This window comes from Mesoplodon mirus (assembly GCF_964341445.2).
Source record: "Mesoplodon mirus genome assembly, chromosome: 9".
In the NCBI taxonomy this organism is placed as follows: Eukaryota; Metazoa; Chordata; class Mammalia; order Artiodactyla; family Ziphiidae; genus Mesoplodon; species Mesoplodon mirus.
In genome coordinates this window covers 26914295-26927832 of record NC_138985.1, presented here as the reverse complement: position 1 = coordinate 26927832, position 13538 = coordinate 26914295, and the positions used below count along the sequence as shown (strand labels likewise).

General features: G+C 39.3%; 1 long non-coding RNA gene across 1 annotated transcript; it reads right to left on the bottom strand.

The window, feature by feature from the left end:
• Positions 1-10049: 10049 nt before the first annotated feature.
• LOC309810426 lies at positions 10050-13244 on the bottom strand. Its single transcript, XR_014294979.1, has 3 exons — positions 13146-13244; positions 10259-10381; positions 10050-10161 (listed from the first exon to the last, which is right to left on the bottom strand). It is a non-coding gene; the product is annotated as an uncharacterized lncRNA (long non-coding RNA).
• Between the last annotated feature and the right edge of the window lie 294 nt (positions 13245-13538).

Below are 13538 nucleotides of genomic sequence, written 5' to 3'. Positions count from 1 at the left end.
AGCTCTTCCCATCAACATGGGCCCTGAGTCTGAGTCTAAATCCAACTCTCCTGGGAGCCCCTTCTGTCATCTGTTGGTCTTACTCAGGGCAACCCCAGGCCATCAGACATCCTCTAAGAACTTGGAACCTCAAAGCTTCATTTCTTCCTCTTCAAGATGGCTATTTGGCCTCAGTATGAATCTAATGATGCAGAGGAGAGGGGCAAGCCCAGCTTTATCCATCCATAGAGGGGATGCCTGACAGCTTGCCTTGCCAACAACAAAACCCCTATGTGCTTGTCTCACTTGACATATTTAAAGTGACTGCTTGTTTTTTCCTTGAACAAAAACAGAGGACTGTTATGCTGCTAAAATGAGAAATGACTAGTGTAATGTTCTGTTTAATGTAAGTTTTCTAAAATAAATAAATAAATAAAACAAAGTAAACAATCACACAAACCAAAAGATTCACCCCTCTGAACAGTCACTGCTGTGAGTGATGTAGCCACCTCAACAGAAGCAATAGAAGCACTGCTGTTGAGGAAGAAGACGGACTATTTCTGAGAAAATTGAGAAAGTAACCACCAACATAGATGTTCCGAGTATGATAGGGATCAAGAGAAAGTGCGTTGACTGAATAGTATTCACTCTGTGTGTGTATATATATTTATATATATATATACACACAGCACATCTTCTTTATCCATTTATCTATTGATGTACATTTAGGTTGCTTCCATGTCTTGGCTATTGTGAATAGTGCTGCTATGAACATTGGGGTGCGTGTATCTTTTCCAATTAGAGTTTCCTCTGGATATATGCCCAGGAGTGGGATTGCAAGATCACATGGCAACCCTATTTTTTGTTTTTTTAAGGAAACTCCATACTGTTCTCCATAGTGGCTGCACTAATTTACATTCCCACCAACAGTGTAGGAGGGTTCCCTTTTCTCCACACCCTCTCCAGCATTTATTATTTGTAGAATTTTTGATGATGGTCATTCTGACTGGTATGATAAAAAAGAATGAAACTGCCAGTTGCAGTGACATGGATGGACATACTTAGTGAAGTAAGTCAAACAGAGAAAGACAAATACCATATGATATCACTTACATGTAGAATCTAAAAAAAAAAAGATACAAATGAACTTATTTACAAAACAGAAATAAATTCACAGATGTAGAAAACAAACTGATGGTTACCAAAGGGGAGAGTGGGGTGAGGGGAGGTAGAGATAAATTAGGAGTTTGGGATTAACATATACATACTAATATATATATATATAATAGGTAAACAACAAGGTCCTACCATATAGCACAGGGAACTATATTCAATATCCTGTAATAAACCATAATGGAAAAGAATATGAAAAAGAATATATATATATATATATATATATATATATATATATATATATATATATAACTGAATCACTTTGCTGCACACTAGAAACTAACACAACATTGTAAATTAACTGTACTTCAAAAAAAAAAAAAAGGAAAGTGTGTTGAATCTAATGTAGCCAGGAAACCTGAGTGCTGGATGAAGAAAACTTCACTTCAGTCACACAGAGGATGCCTAATGGCTGCACAATGTAGAGAAGGACGTGAGGGTGACCTGCCAGGACTCAAGCTAAGAATATTCCACACACCTTTTCTGTTGACAGACTTAACCTGGACAGTCTGCACCCCACTCTGGTTCAGGCAGGGCGAGATCACATCGAGCATAGGGCTCATATTATATACAATGAAATTATATTGAAAAATTCCACTGTCCACCCAAAGGTTCATAAAGTATTGCTTTGTGAGTATAACCCCTGAAGAACATCAGAGTCACATCCACTTCCCCTAATCTTGGGCTTATGCATAGAATAGAGTGGCAGGTAGAATCTCCCACAACACTGTTATGTACTATCTTTCCTTCCACTTCAAGGAATTCAAATCACACGAGTTAAATTTGCATATGATGTGACTGCCCTGTAAGTGGGAAGGGGAGCCATATACATGTGAGGTCCTGAGAAAATAACATCACACAGGGAAAGGCAATTATTGTCTAGGAAGTGCAAGGAAAAGACTACTTCTAAAATAATTTTGGTATGGAAATAGGAAATTTTTTTTCCCGTTCTCAGTAAGCCATTAGCCTGAGATGAAGCCAAGGCTACTAAAGAAGAGATGAATACAATTATTTTCTTTTTTTTAAAACATCTTTATTGGAGTATAATTGCTTTACAATGGTGTGTTAGTTTCTGCTTTATAACAAAGTGAATCAGCTATACATATACATATATCACCATATCTCCTCCCTCTTGTGTCTCCCTCCCACCCTACCTATCCTACCCCTCTAGGTGGTCACAAAACACCCAACTGATCTCCCTGTGCTATGCAGCTGCTTCCCACTAGCTATCTATTTCACATTTGGTAGTGTCTATATGTCCATGCCACTCTCTCACTTTGTCCCAACTTACACTTCCCCCTCCCCATGTCCTCAAGTCCATTCTCTACGTCTGTGTCTTTATTCCTGTCCTGCCCCTAGGTTCTTCAGAACCATTTTTTTCTTAGATTCCATATATATGTGTTAGCATATGGTATTTGTTTTTCTCTTTCTGACAACTTCACTCTGTATGACAGACTCTAGGTCCATCCACCTCACTACAAATAACTCAATTTCATTTCTTTTTATGGCTGAGTAATATTCCATTGTATATATGTGTCACATCTTCTTTACCCATTCATCTGTTGATGGACACTTAGGTTGCTTCCGTGTCCTGGCTATTGTAAATAGAGCTGCAATGAACATTGTGGTACTTGACTCCTTTTGAATTATGGTTTTCTTAGGGTATATGCCCAGTAGTGGGATTGCTGGGTCATATGGTAGTTCTATTTTTAGTTTTTTAAGGAACCTCCATACTCTTCTCCATAGTGGCTGTATGAATTTACATTCCCACCAACAATGCAAGAGGGTTGCCTTTTCTCCACACCCTCTCCAGCATTTATTGTTTGTAGATTTTTTGATGATGGCCACTGGTGAGGTGATACCGCATTGTAGTTTTGATTTGCATTTCTCTAATGATTAGTGATTGAACACAATTCTTGAAATATACTCTAAAATGTTTCTAACTCTGCTTCAAGGCCACCACCCCAGTTTTCCTGTTGGACTGGTCCTTCCTTCTCAATCTCCTTTGCGTCTTCCTCCTCATCTTCCCAACATCGAAATGTTGGGATCCCACAGGGCTTAGTCTTTGGATCTCTTCTCTCCTAAATATATGCTTGCTTGGTGATTTCTTCCATTCCCATGGCTTTATGTACTATATACATATATATCTGATGGTTATGCCTTTATATCTACAGCCCAGAGCTCCTCTGGGAACTCCAGACCCACTTATCCAGTTACCCACTTAACATTTCCACTTCAGTGCAATAGGCTTCTTAAGCAAACATGTCTAAAGCTGAATTCTTGATTCCTTATTTTCATCATATTTTCTCTTCCTGTACCATATCCTCTGTCAATGGCACCTCCATTCATCAATTGCTCAGGTCAAATATATGTAGTCATCCTTCACTCTCCCTTTCTTTCCCACACCATGTCAAGTCCATCAGCACATCCTATTGTCTGAATATTCAAAATATATGCACAATCTGGAGTCTTCTAAACATCTTTCTGGACACCACCCTGATTTAGGTCATGGGCATGTCTTGCCTGAACCACTGCCATCCTTCCTTAACTGGTCTTCCTTCTTCTACTCGTGCCTCCCACAGACTATTCTCCCCAAAGTGGTCAGAGATGCCTTTTAAAGGTATAAATCAGAGCACCTATCTCCTTTGTCCAAAAGTTTCTGATGGTTTCCCACTGAGGCTAGAATAAAATCTCAAGTCTCTTTATGGCTTTCATAATCCTCCAGGATCTGGCCTCTGCCTAGGTCTTCAACCACATCTCATGCCTTTGGACTTTTCTTTGACTAACCCCAAGTCATTTGGGCCTTTAATAGTTCCTAGAACATATCAAACTCTTTACTTCATGAGAACATGTTAATTTATTTTATCTTATTATTTATTTTATGTGCTAATCCCTTAAGCCTGAGATCACCCTCTGCAGTTTTAGCATAGCTGTCTCCAAGCCTACAAAGCTCTCCATAGAGCAGAAGGGAGAGTGTAATTAAAAGAGATAACCAGATCTTAATTTACACTTCAGATTCTTAGTGTTATGGATCAAACTTATGTTAGGAAGAAGATACAGTTGTTTAAATCAACTTTATGATTGAATCTTTAACCTAGATGCATTTTAGTAATGAAAATATCATGGAATCTGCCCAAGATATTGTTAAGAGATATAGATGGGAAATTTACCACAGTGTAAACTTTGAAGGCACAGTTTAAAGGGAGATTAAGAAAAAATGAATAAAACACATTTCATATTTGTAGTGCTTTAAGTTGACACATCTCAACAAACCAGTTCCTGTGGTTTAGGGAAGGCCACTGATGCACACATATCAGAACCAACCATGTTGCAAAACTTCCGTGTTCGTTCTAATAATATTACAGCTGATTTGTTTAACTTTTCTAGGTAATGTGTCTGGGACACATTACGAGAATATCATACCCCAATTGAGTAGTAGTATGTATGAAGCAATACAAAAATTCTCAAAGTGAACTCATAAAATGGAACTCTGCATGCCTTTACTAACACAAAGCAGAACAAAATAAAGGTAAAGATGTACTTCAAATGATGAAGATGGAGATTTTAAATAAGAGCAACTATTCAAGAATGGAAAAGTTAAACATAAAAAGACTCAAAGTAGACATTAAAACCAATAGAGCATATAGAGTGATTACATTACACATAATTTATACATGTATATATAAATTAGAAACATAATGCACAAGTCAAAACAGTTCTTTAAAATATAATGGCATATCATGAAATTCATCATGTAATAATACAATGGATCTATTATCCCAGGTCAATTAATAGCAGTTAAGAAGTAGCACAAGGGAAGAGTAGATGAAGTGAAATGCACCAAATTCCTTATGAATAGTATCAGGTTCAAAAATTACTGAGAATTAGAGATGTATAAGTTTAAATATGTAACTTGATACTCTACTATGACCAAAGTGGAATTAAAAAAACAAAATTACAGCTTGAAAATTCCTACAGAATAGAAAGTAAAGACCTTACCGTTGATATAATTGTCGAGTCCTTGTGATCTGAAAAAAAAAAAAAAAATCACTTTCATATTGCAAAAAAAAAAAATTCTCAAATATAGGAAAAAAGGTATGAAAATGTCAGAGTTCTGTAGTCATTAATACAGTGTCTGTTAAAGAAAATTATTTAAAAAAAAACTTTGGCATGTGAAATGTATATAATATCCATAAGGATAAATTAGTATGTATCTATTTTTAATTTAAAAGAATAAAAGTATGTCCTCTTTTTATATATTCATAAAACATTTAGAAAACATGAAACATAGATTAAGATACAAAACTTCACTAATTTTCAAACAATAGAGATTACACAAAATATCAGATCAAAATTCCGTGAAGTTAAAAAAAAATAAGTACATTTCTTTGTATTTTTAAGTTCCACTCTCATTAATTTCTTTGTACCTTTGTTTAGCATTTAGTACACAGATTTCAAAATGCCCCAATATTAGTTTTTTCCTTCTTCCTTAGTCATAGAACCTCCAATTTTAGTTGGATATTTGGCCAACCAGAATACTCCCTTGCATCCAGGTCTAGACGTGTGACTACATTCAAGCCATTGAATTAAAGTTAAGTTACACTAGTGTGCACAACTTCTGGTAAATGTCCTTCAAGGGAAGGGATGCATCTTTCTGTATCATTTCCTTCTTCCTACTGGCTGAGCAGTGGATTAGAGCATAACCAGTCTTGGGCTCTGGCGCATCAGCTAAGGATGGCTGAGAACAAGGTAGGTAATCCTGGGAACCTCATGTTACAAAGGCCTTTCATTGCCTTTGAGAGAGCAGTTCCTGATTTGTGATAGAAAAATAAAACCAAAGTGGGTTGTATAGAGGAGTGCGTGTTTAATGGAAAGTAGAAGCAAGGAATACAAGCTACTCTTTCCAAAAGCTTCACAGTGAAGCCCGGGAAATACGGGGCCGTCATTTGTGGGAGAGTCAAGGTTGGGAAAGGGTCATGCATTTTGGGTGGGGGAAGCAGAACGGTGGAGAATCTTGAATGTTTATAGTCTGAGTCTAAGGAAGAAGTACCTTGAAGAGAGAGAAAAACTGAACAGATCATTGCAAAAGTAAAAAAAAAAAAAAGAGAGAGAGAGAGAGAAAAGAAAAAGGGGGTTGAGAGGGGGTAGAAACTGCTAATCTCCCATTGCAGAAGGGAAGAAGAAGGCAGATATAAACAAACCAGGAAGTGCAGGATATGGGAATTTCAGGTTCAGTAGCCTCAGTTTCTTTCTGAAAATTAAGAGGCAAATTGAGTGTTTAGAATGAGGGAAGAAGGCAAGGTTTGAGTGATCCTTAAAGGATTAGAAAAATAAGCAAACTACAGATAAGAAAGAACATGGTTGAGCATTCCTGAGGTCTCACCTGAGATTAGCCCAAAGAATTCATCATCAGCCAATGAACAAAGCAATATGATTTTCTTCAGCAGTGCTTCAAAGCTTAGAAATTGGAGTCAGTTAGAATGAATCATCAGGCTTTTGCAGAATAGATTATTTGCAGAGCTTATACAGCAGACGATCAAAGGGTTGGTGGAAATGAGTGGGTTGATGACAATGTGGTTGAAATAATAAACCATGAAGTCCAGACAAGTTAGGACATAAATTGAAATAGGGAGGGGTGGAGAGTCTGATTAAACAGAGACCAGGGAGGGAGTCCAGGCTTGGTCTTGTTGACAGTGGGCGTGACGATGTTCGTTGGGTGGCGATGAAAAGAGGGAACTTGGTGGTGCACAGGGGGCATTTTGGAGGTCAGAGTGAAGCAGACAGGTCAAGGGGTGACTACAGATGAAAGAAAGAAGAGAGGAGGGAGAAAGTGGGAAGAGCAGAAAGGGTGAAAGGCCTGTGAGGCTGACTTAGGAAATGTGGCATCCAAATGAAGTTGAAATAATGCAAGATTTTGGAAGAAAAAAGTTTAATAAATAAAACTGGTCCAGGGACTAACTCCACTTCAGAGGCCACGGCTGTAAACCAAAAACTAATGGCATGGAGACTTGGAGTCACTGGAAATAAGACAGCAGGCCAACCAGGTACCAAGGCGCTTCTTGTCCATACTTTCAGGAGTTTTTGTAAATGTAAAACCCGCAAGATGTGCACCATGAGCTCCATTAAATAAGTCATTTTTAGAAAAAATTGTGATCACAGTCAGGTCACTGTGAATGAGAGAGGTTGAGTTCTCGCAGTTATTATTATTTCCCCAATAATAATACCATTTTAGTCGTTAAGACAAAACCCTACCAAGACCTCTGTGCTATTGATTTTTTACTTTTTTCTTGTTCCAGTAGAGGGCACTCAAAGCTCAAAGAAATGCCTACCATCATTTTTTACAGCAATGGTGGTTTTATATAATTAAAGCTCATATTTAAATGAAAAAGAAATTCTGATTTAATAAGACTTAATTACCAGTCATGCATGTAAACGTCACTAAAATGAGATGAGATCTTATAAGTGACTAAATGAGGATGTGCTTCCCCAGACACGCTTCTTTCCTTTCCACTCAGCACACACTGACATTAGAAAGGAAATTCTCTTGTCAAAGAAACAAGATGGGCTTCCTAAATGCATGTCTGCCATGGTCCCTGATCTTCAGTTCCAGTTTCATTCCCATGTGACTTCTTTGAGAGGGTTTTTTTTTTTTTTTTTTTAAAGAAATTTATTTATTTATTTATTTTTAGCTGGGTTGGGTCTTCGTTTCTGTGCGAGGGCTTTCTCTAGTTGCGGCAAGCGGGGGCCACTCTTCATTGCGGTGCGCGGGCCTCTCACTATCGCGGCCTCTCTTGCTGTGGAGCACAGGATCCAGACACGCAGGCTCAGTAGTTGTGGCTCACGGGCCCAGTTGCTCCGCGGCATGTGGGATCTTCCCAGACCAGGGCTCGAACCTGTGTCCCCTGCATTGGCAGGCAGATTCTCAACCACTGCGCCACCAAGGAAGCCCTGAGAGGGGTTTTTTAAAGTCTAGAAATAAACTGGTGGGCTACTGGAGAAATATCCTTCCATGGAAAAATCTGGGAAACAGCTAATTGGAGGAACAGGACTTTAAAACTAGAGAAACCTCCTGTTGGCAATTCTCTAGGACGAATCAGTGAGGTCTCTAAGACGGAGGTTGCAGCCACTGTGCACGGCCCACAGAGGTCCTTAGGGAAGTTCCCAGAAGACCCTGTGCTCTAGAGAGTTGTGAAAAAGCAAGTATTGCTAGTACTTGAGGGGAGACTATTTTCCAAGCAGAATATTAACTTTGTGTGGCTGTGGTTGCCAATTTGGCAACATTACAGTGGAAGATGTGAGCAGTGATAACGTAGCTGTCCGCATTTCATCAGACATTCTCCTGGATTCTCCAGCTCTCATCTTTGCCACAGAAAGGCTGCCATGATCCAAATACAGCAGCTTTTCCAAACACAGAGGACCTTTCGGTTTGGCTTTCCACATCTTATGTCGGAGGGAGGGTTATTTGCAGGAGGTGAATGGGAATCACTCCCAGCCTCCTATAACGGTGGTGATGCATCAATATACGTTAGCTTCTTAGGTAGAGCTCAGGCTGCTAAAGGAAAGAGAGAATTCTCTCCAAAAAAGTCTTTTTGGCAGAGATGGTGGATCTGGCATTATAAAGGATATGTTATGAGTTTGCAACTTATTTATAACAGATATTTTAAAGCACTTGTTTCTAGACTCTGAAGCTTTACTATTTAAACAACTCCCCTTATCTGCCCCCATTCTCACCAGACACACAGCCCTCCCAGCACTCATAAATTCAGTCCTGTCTCCTTTGGAGTACCTTCGTGCTGGGTGTCTTCAGTTGTATTATAAATGCATTAATTCCCTTATGCTCAGGATGCAAATGCTAGTGGGGCAAGGGTCTGCGAACCTATGCAAAGTGGAAGTTTTTAAAAAACACTTTTCCTTTTTTCTAATACCATGACAGTACCAGATAATGGATTTAGAATGTAAGACCCGGAGGGTGTGCAAACATCAATAATGAAAATCAAACAACTTTTAAGATCGTGGGGTTAAGTATAGAATATATATTTATGGCTTGGTTGTAACTGTTGGGCATGTCTAGCCTTGCCATATATAGGTGACAGATCAGGAGGCAGCTGTCTCACTGTTTATTCTTTTTCTCAGTTTTCTGACATTGGCTTGATTCATAGTGGTAGGCAGTAAATTCTAAGGTTGAGTCTAGTTTCTTTTTTTAAAATAAATTTATTTATTTATTTTAATTTTTGGCTGTGTTGGGTCTTTGTTGCGGTGCACGGGCTTCTCGTTGTGGTGGCTTCTCTTGTTGTGGAGTATGGGCTCTAGGCACGTGAGCTTCAGTAGTTGTGGTGCATGGGCTCAGTAGTTGTGGCTTGCAGGCTCTAAAGCGCAGGGTCAGTAGTTGTGGTGAATGGACTTAGTTGCTCCATGGCATGTGAGATCTTCCTGCATCAGGGCTTGAATCCATGTCCCCTGCATTGGCAGGTGGATTCTTAACCACTGCAGCACCAGGAGAGTCCCTGAGTCTAGTTTCTAACCCTCTGGCTAAAGATTTTCCATTCCCTGGTTAGGCAAGCTAAATATCTTATTTGAAATGACATCAAAATCATAATAAGAAAATCATTCAAATGAAATTGAATGCCAGTGGATTTAATTTAACAAGCAACTCCCTATATGACAGCGTGGTAGAGTGGAAAACACATAGTCCCGTGAGCAAATCTGGCTTCTATAACTAAGGCAAGCCACATCTTCTCTGTGAGTCTGAGTTACTCTTTCTCCACCCCAAACAATCTCAAGATTCTGTGCCTCTAGGGATGATTGTTGTATCACTTAGGACACATTCAGCTGCAAGTAACAAATGACCGAGCTAAAAGTGACTTAACAAATAACGAAGTGTATGATCTTACTTCACAGGAAGTCTGGGCACTGGGTAATCCCAGGGAAGTTCAATGATGTCAGCTCTCTTGCAATAATCTGGGATTTTTCTTCTTCAAGGTCACAAGTTGACTGCACCCAGTATCACATCTGAGTGACATTCAGAGAGAGGAAAATAGGTATCTTTCATATTTCCATTTTCTTAAGGGCAAAGAAAACTTTTCCAGAAGTTCCAGACTTTACTTACTGGCTAGAATTGTGCACTGGGTCCATCCTTTGGTGAATCAGTGGTCCAGGAAACAGAATAACCCTAGTTAGCTTGGATCAGTCAGCACTGACCCCATGCAGTAGGAGGAAGTCTCAGCCTGTCCTGGAATACAGGGTGAACGTGAACAAAAATCAGGGTTCAGTGGGATAAAGGCGATGGTGACGGGTCTTGTGTAGGTGATGGGCAGTGTCTCTGGATTCCTCTCAAGCTCTGTTTGCATGTAACCGTGCACACAAGATTCACTCGCTTGTATGTTTCAGAGTAACCTGAAAGCACAGTAAATACCCCAAACGACAGATCATCCTATCCAACTAAATACAATCCCATGAGCTACTACACAGTTTAAAAACCCTTCTCTTTGAACATATTTGGAGTTTGTTCAAAGTACTTAGGAACATATATTACATTTCTCAAGCAGGATCTCCTAAACCTACTGAGTTTAATTGAATCCTTGTAACTAATGACTGAAAACACACGGCACTCCGTGATATAGATTATGGGGGAAAGCTGCTTCCTCATTACTGCCCAAACCTTACTACATGGTGATGGTTGGGGAGGGGAGAAGAGTGCAGTGTTGCTTCTAGAACCCATCATGGTCAAATCGTAAAGTTCACACAATCAGTTTTTACTGCTCTTGGTGTTGGATAATTTCCTTCCAGAAAGATCCAGAAGATTCCCTTTACCAGGTGTTTCCCACTCTTTCCATTTCAGGGAGCCTCTTCAGTTTAAGAGGGTTTTGTTCATGACCGACACGATGGTCTGTCTTCGCTTCTCTTCATGTGGATGATAACACAGATGAAACCAGGGATCACTTATGACGAGGACAAACGTCAGGAGGCTGCCACCCTTTATTTTCATCACTGCCACTCTCCAAACCCCAATAAATTGATGGTGTAAATGATATGGAAGACCATTTTTACCTCTGGCTTTACTCTATTGTCTGAAACTTTCCTGTTCCTGGGCATGGAGGGAAAATGGGGATTTTCTGCTGGAGTGGGGCTGGATTTCCTTCTCGTCCAAGTTCAACTGAGATGGAGGTGCAATGTGAAGTTCTAGGAGATAGTCACGGTACAAGAGCAACTGCACTCATAAATTATTAGAGCGGAGGCCCCAAATTCTAGAAGGAGAATCAGGATGTTCTCAGCAGTCAGAGGAGCAGGGTAGAGGTGGATGTCTGTTGGGAAATGGATCCAAAAATTCATAGCCAGGATATTATGAGCAAGAGAAAGCCCACCAGGATCTAAGAGCACAGGTAGAGAGGAGGGGACCCAGCAACTGATGCTCATGCAGGTGAGTCAGCCTGGCTTAACCAGGAGCAGTTTGGATAAACAGAGTCTTTCAGATCATTTACACCATCTATTTATTGGGGTTTTGAGAATGGCAGTGATGAAAATAAGAATGCATTTCAATAAAAAAAAAATTTAGAGGGGTTGCTTTGGGATCCAAAACTATTTACTCTCAGGGTAATCTGAGGCTCTGTCAACTCCTTTTTTTTCTCATATTTTAACCTCATCTTACTCAAGATTCTTTCTAGATTTGGGGATAATTACTCCACAGGCAGTTAAATTATGTCTTCGGGAATAATGAGTTGATGTGGAATTTCTTGTATTTGCCTACCTATTATTGCTATAGGTTTAGGTGTATATGTCTTGTAGAACATCACAAAGAAACAGTCTGAAGACACTATACATATTTTGAGTTCAGATTACAAATGTAGTCTATAGATTCACATCATATAGAGTGATTAAGCTGTATTTGCTTATATGTACCAGTATTGAAAAGAGTCAGAAGAGTTTTCAAGGGAGATACACACACACACATACACACAGAGTTTAGGTTGGTTTGTGGCTTCAAGTAATAGAACACTTGATTAATAGTGACTTAACCAAATAGAGACTTGTATTTTTCAGTTAACACTTCTCGAGACAGACAGTCCAAGCACTATTTTTTTATCTTTTAGTCTGCCATTCTCAGCATGATGGCTCATTGCCTCAATGTCAAAAGATGGCTGCTCTGGTTCAAACCATCTCTTCTGTGTTTGAGGCATGAGGTAAAGGAAATTGCTGGCACCATCTATCCTTTTATCAGGAAAGGACAGGTATTATTGACCAGAACAAAGTCACATGGACATTGCTAGCTGCAAAGAAAGCTGGGAAAGTGTGTATATTATTTTTCAGACTTAATGTAGGAGGTGGCTAAGGGAGAATGGGGTTAGGAAGGGACTTGGAATAAACCAGCTGATTATGACTGCCACACCTTGCTACAATAAAGGTCCCACACAGGGAAGCTATTGAGTTCTAAAGGCAAGTTTTTATTTAAACAAAACTTTGTCTGGCATGCCGTAACAGCCCTGAAAAAGAGGAGAAACTTAGAATTTCACAGACTGAATTTAGAAACAGTCTGAGAGCTGATGACTATGAATGTGAAAACGTTTTTAAAGTCTAATTTACTTACTTATTTGCCTTCTTATTTTTCTATACCTATACCTATCTCTTCATAAAAGAAGTTCAGGAATCTTATAAAAATACAGAAATTATTACAAAGTAATGCAAGTGAAAAATGGAGCAAAGGAATAAGAAGGAGAACAAATTGGAAGCAAGAATTTGACTAAAAATGCAGTCCTGGTGGAGGTCAACATACACTATGGGTGAACCCAAAATTTGCCTTTAATCTCTCTATCAGAAAGGAAAATCATAGCAGTTGATACATAGTTCACAGGGCATAGAAGGTAAAAACAAACAAATGTTTGGAGGAAGAAATGAAAATAGGGTACTCAAGCCAACTACTTCATTTACTTGCTTAATTTCTCTTCCTTGTTGTTTGCCCTATGTTTCCTCTAAAAGAGACTCTGTGGCGTTTTCTTCACCTGTAGTGGGCATGAACTCTTGCTGGGGTCTGGAGTAAAATCAGTGCAGAGAGTAAGCATCCATCCAAGGGTGAGCTTCTCCCTCTGAAGTCATTGCAGCCATTTCTTGGGACTGAGGTCTTCACAACTGGTTGGAAACATGGAGTGTGTTTTCAGTGCTTCCTTCATTTAGGGACATTTTATTGTTATTGTTGTTATGCACTTGATAAACAATTTTGCTTAATTTTCTTTCTTAGGAGAAAGGAGACAGATTTACTTTTTTGAGAACTTACACAGTGTCAAGTACTGTAGCTCATTCAATCTTCCTGCTGCCTTGGAAGTAGTCTCTTATGGCAGATAGAGAGGCTGAGGTTTAACAAAGTGAAATTATGTGCTCATGGTTAGACCTCATCA